Source organism: Limulus polyphemus, unplaced genomic scaffold, assembly GCF_000517525.1.
Source record: "Limulus polyphemus unplaced genomic scaffold, Limulus_polyphemus-2.1.2 Scaffold690, whole genome shotgun sequence".
In the NCBI taxonomy this organism is placed as follows: Eukaryota; Metazoa; Arthropoda; class Merostomata; order Xiphosura; family Limulidae; genus Limulus; species Limulus polyphemus.
Genome location: NW_013666300.1, coordinates 442,694 through 448,516, shown reverse-complemented (window position 1 = coordinate 448,516; position 5,823 = coordinate 442,694). Strand labels below are relative to the sequence as shown.

The window sequence follows — 5,823 nt, the reverse complement described above, 5'->3', positions numbered from 1 at the left end:
GGAAATGTGTCATGTTGCACAGACTGCTTGGTTAAATTGTAATTTTTTACATACCTTTGTTATTCACTGAGAATATCTTGCTGTCATGTAAAACACTTTGAAGTACGGCAACCCACCTGTTTCTGTAAGCCCCAGCCTTGCTGGCTTCTCCAAACCACTTGTTTATACGGTAAGTTATGCGTACGTGTAAGCTGTGCAGTATGGGCGTGACATTACTTGTCTGTGTATTTCGTGTAACATTTATGTATGAGGTACGAGTTTATGTTTAGGGATATCGATCTCCCAGTGGTTCGGCGCTAAGTCGGGGGGGCTTATAGCGCTAAAAAATGGGGTTTTGATATTGGCGGTAGGCAGAGCACAGATAGCCTATTGTGTAGCTTTGTGATTACCAACATCAAATCATCGATGTTGCCAATAGATGGTAGTGCCTAAAAGCATGTGTTGTTTCAGCACATCCATCCCATAGTCAGGCGAGTTAGGCTTATAAACACGGCGGTTTGAAACCGATACCGCAAAGGGAGGTCTAGGCCTGTAAGACGGCGGTTTTAAAACCGATACTACAACGGAAGGGCTAAGCTTGTAACACGGCGATTTGAAACCAGTACTTGAACGGGAAGACTAGGCCTTTAACACGGCGATTTTAAACCGATACCGCAAAGTGAGGGATAGGCCTGAAATATGGCCACTGCAGTTGCTTGGCTAGGCCTATAAGACGTTAGTGTGTTGTATTAATCTCGATAATGTATTTTGTTATGTAACAACGTAATATTATGGATTGGTGTGTTAATATATTGTATTCACCTTTTGACACATAGAGATATTTTCGAATTCCGAGTTATGTGATGTAATTAATTAATTAATCAGAAAAAAAAAGATAAAATTCAGAGTTTGTTTTTGCAACTTATTAAATTTAAAAAAAAAACAAAGAAATACATTTGTCAAGTACGGAACATATAATGACACTCAAAAGGAGACATCTTGAACCGAATACACCGCAAAAAAAAAGGTGCGGTAGGCTATTAAAGAAATGCGTGTTTTCTACGATTATAACAAAAAGTAATACTTGCTTTAAGATATTAATAATTCCTGTCTACACAGTGAATTTGGTAACTTCTACTATTATACTCTATATTTTTATTGTAATATATTCAGACTCTGCCAAATCTCAAATATTGTAGAGAATACGGGGAAAAAATTGTCCCCCATTAATGTTTCTGTAAGCTCTTGCTTTATTTTCTAGTTGATTAGCCCTAAACACGCAGCCTCGCACACTCAAACCGTTTGAGATTCAGGTTTGCTTGACGCTTTTCCTGAACCAATTTTCCGGTCGCCTGATCACGGATAATCTAGTTCGCCAGCTCGCCAGAAACGGAAATTAAATTCCCGGAACTACCACTTGAATAATAGTTGCTGTTTGATCTTCAGACACTGTTTTCATTGATCGTGTGATTGTAACTGACATGAGGAGAAACACGATCGTTGACACAATAGTAAATTCACATGTTGCCGTACTTGTAACTCCAAGCCATCGGTTGATCCTTGTGGATCATGTACAATTAAAAAAAAAAAAAAATACGCGGGAGAAACTCCGTTAAATAAGAGCGAAAAACAACTGTGCTCAGTATATCCGGAACCGGGTGTGTACTAGTGCATGACTATTGAATCTAAAGATCCAGGGTTCGCGGCTCGTTGCTGCAAAAGCGCGCTTTGGGGCTGTGGGTGCGCTATAAGACCGACGGTCAAATTCCACTGTCCGGTCACTTAAGAGGAGCCAAAATGCTGGCGATAAGTGCTCTTTACTAGTTACTTTCATTCTTGTCTGTCAGATCATATTAGTGACGGATATGCGCAGATAGCCTTTTGTGTGGCTTTGCGCAAATATTCTAAACCAAACGAGTGAGTTTTCTGTGATTTGATTTCGTTCATGTTAATCCCATTCCTTTTAATCCTGATAGAAGCCTGATTATACGTTCTGTACCTCCCAGAAGGAGTCTGTCTGTGTCTATCCGATATGTCGAATGCACTTCGTTGCAATATTATGATATTCTTAACAACGCCACTTTGAAGCGTAATTGTTGGTAGACCAGTATGTCTGACAAGAAGCTTTTAAGAGTCTTCGTCTGTATATCAAATGAATTGATGTTCTAGACACTTTAATCTCCGTTTAGATTCAACTTCAGCTACAGTTGTGGCGCTTTACGTTTATTCTATTTGGAAACTCGTTTATAAATAAGTTGGGACCAACAGCTATGTATAAAACATAAGGTCGTGTTATACTTGTAATAGTCATTAAACGATCAAATTTTTTACTTTTACGTTGTTATTATTTTCATAATATTGTATGTAGTGTGATTATCAAAATGTCACTTTGACCTCAAGATATTCAGGTTCAACCATATTGACTAATCCCTTGAATCCAATACCTCCTTGACGTATAGAAATAACTCCAGTTAACACTTTGATTCTGCATAACCCTTTGAGACCAAATAACTTTTTGAAGTCGAGAGGAAATCTTTAACTGATAACCCCGAATAAACAATGTGTAATTACTTAATAGCTTGTCATGAATAATGTTAGTATCCAGAAACAACAAATTTACGCCATCTAGTGATGAGATGAATTCAGACATGGTATAAAGAAATTCATTCAGAAATCACCGTTTAAATAACAACTCTTCATTAATGGTGTTTAATTATTGTCTTTAATTACAACAGACCTATTCACGAATAATTAATAATTATGATGTATAACTTACCACGAATAATATTGGGATCCAGACAGAATCACTGCCACGATCCAACTAATAAAGCCAAAGTTCTGTGATCACGGAGCAAGTCCTGACACAACCTGTGACATCATAGTTCTTACACGATCATATTAGAATTTCTGACCAATCAGAAATATCATATCCGACTCGTATAAACCGGTTCCAGTAGGTTTCCAATAGTCACGGATTCATTTGATGTAAAAACACAATAATTCGGATAAGACCAGTTGGGTATCTCTGATTGTTTGTTTTCAAACATTGGCACAAAGCTACTTAAAGGCTACACGCGCTAGCCGTTCCTAATTTTGAAATGATAGTCTAGAAGGTGGCGACTAATCAACAACGTCAACCGCCAGATCTTGGGGTGCCCTCGTGTGACCAAATAGTGGGATTTGATTGTTACCCTTATAATTCACCCGCGGCTCCGAGGGGCGGAGCACTTTTTTTTTTACAGTAGCGGAACGCCAACAGTGGACTCGCGGATCCACAGTTCATCATGTGATTACAAGGCCACGCTCGGCCCGCTTATTTCTTAAAATCTTTAGCTTATTTCGGACAACTGAAAATAAATCCTTTACCACGTGCCTACCCCCCCCCCCCCCCCCCAGTGGCACAGTGGTATGTCAGCGGACTTACAACGCTAGAAACCGGATTTCGATACCCGTGGTGGGCAGAGCACAGATAGTCCATTGTGTAACTTTGTGCTTAACTACTAAACAAACGAACAAACTATAGCACGTATTGATATAGAATTTAATTTCATGCGCCAGGAAAAAGTTGAAATTGTTTTTAGAAGTTTAGAGAAATACTTAGGTTCTGATCATTTGATGATTGTCAGATGAGTAAAGCCATACAGCCACGTCACGCCATCAAAGTTGTTTTTCTTAGGGCAAAGATTTGTTTGTTTGTTTGTTTGTTTTGAATTTCGCGCAAAGCTATACGAGGGCTATCTGTTTAAATCTTACTTTCTTTGTTTCGAGATTTAAGAGTGAAGTTTAAAATCTCTAAAAGTGTAGTTGTATGAAGCCTGAATTTTTCAATGTAAAACCTTGACAGTATACTTGTATAAAAACTTGTATTTCTCAGTGTAAGACCTTTAAAAGTGTAGTTGTATGAAGCCTGAATTTTTCAATGTAAGACCTTAACAGTGTAGTTGTATAAAGCTTGAATTTCTCAGTGTAAGACCTTTAAAAATGCAGCTTTATTTAGCCTGAAATTTGTAGTTAAGACTTTAAAAGTGTAGTTGGATGAACTTGAATTTCTCAATTTAAGACCTTTAAAAGTGTAATTGTATAAAGATTGGATTTCTCGGTTTAGGACATTTAAAAGTGCAGATGTATGAAACCTAAGTTTCTCAATGTAAGACCTTAAAAATGTAGTTTTGTATAAAGCTTGAATTTTTTCAATGTAAGACCTTAACAGTGTAGTTGTATGAAGCTTGAATTTCTCAGTTTAAGACATTTAAAAATACAGTTGTATTAAGCCTAAATTTCTCAGTGCAAGACCTTAAAAAGTTCAGTTGTATGAAGTCTTAATTTCTCAGTTTAAGACCTTTAAAAGTTCAGTTGTATGAAGTCCTAATTTCTCAGTTTAAGACCTTTAAAAGTTCAGTTGTATGAAGTCTTAATTTCTCACTGTAAGACCTTTAAAAGTTCAGTTGTATGAAGTCTTAATTTCTCAGTGTAAGACCTTTAAAAGTTCAGTTGTATGAAGTCTTAATTTCTCAGTTTAAGACCTTTAAAAGTTCAGTTGTATGAAGTCTTTAATTTCTCACTCTATAACAAAGTTCTGTACAGCAAAATTTTCCAAAACGAAATTGGAAGTGCGCTTAGATCTGTATTAAGTAAAACTAGTGTCTCATAAATGTTTGTGACGAAAATTTATTATAGCGTCAATGATTGTAGTGAATGACATGGTATGTTTAATCATTATCTACACAATCACATCAGATATAGCTATCGGTGTCTATAATGTATCAATGTGAGAATAGCTGAACATACGAACAACAAGAGACCGTATACTTTCACACCAATCCTTGAGAAAATTAAAACATTTTAACTCATCTTATTTTAATCGATTTTCCCCTTAAACTCGTTTAAAATATTGGCATCCATTACTGCTAGCGGCAATTCTTTTCTTAAGCCAGTAACACTGATATAAAATAAAACTGTTTTAATTGAAGACGTGTTTATCTTTTCCAAATCGTAAACTTGTTTGCTCTCTTCGTATTACCTTAAGTATACATCACCAAGCAATCTGAGGCATATATCCTATCGATATCCCAGATAATCTTTTGTTTTTCTCAAGAGAGAGAGGATAAGCTGATATCTTAACTTATCCTCGTAAGATAAATCTATGGAATCATCCTAGTAGCCCTCCTCTGAACCCCTTCTAATAAGTCAATATCCTAAGATAAAAAAACAAAACTGTACGCAGTGTTACAAATGAGGCTTATCTAGTTAATTGTTTAGAAAGTTAATTACCACCTTTAACTTGTAATCAATAAGTCTATAAATACATCTTTAAAGTTTTTTAGCTTTGCTAATAGTAACAGAGCACTGATTCGATGGCTTGAGTGGCCTATCTAAAAATATACCCAGTTCCTTTCTTTAGTGGGTTCCCATCTATATTAAACGTTTGATTATTTTTAGCATTTACTATAATTGAAGGTTATTTTCCAAATATTTCCTCGATTAATTAATTGATCTCAGTCTTTCCTCAATATCCTCAATACAGCCAGAAATACTAAAAACCTTAATGTTATCAGCAAACTCTACTAATTATGCCCTATTAGTATCGTTAACTTAATTAAGAAAACGCAAAGGCCCAAGCATTGATTTCTGATGTACCAACCAGTAACGAGTGGTCAATATGCCTGGACTCCATTAACAACAACCTTTTGAAATCATAAATAATATTCAACGTTAAACCGGTACACAGTTAAAAACATTTTATTTAGGCCTATCTATGGCTTTCAAAATAGTTGACGACTCTACATGTTTCGACGTTACAACGTCCTCCTCAAAGGCGGAAAAAGTAGAGTCGTCAAAATTTTG

At 36.1% G+C, this 5,823-nt stretch overlaps 1 protein-coding gene across 1 annotated transcript in view; it reads left to right on the top strand.

The window, feature by feature from the left end:
* The window catches only part of LOC106459991 (LIM domain transcription factor LMO4.2-like), a 58,670-nt gene that overhangs the window by 50,633 nt on the left and 2,214 nt on the right, over window positions 1-5,823 (top strand). The window lies entirely within an intron of this gene.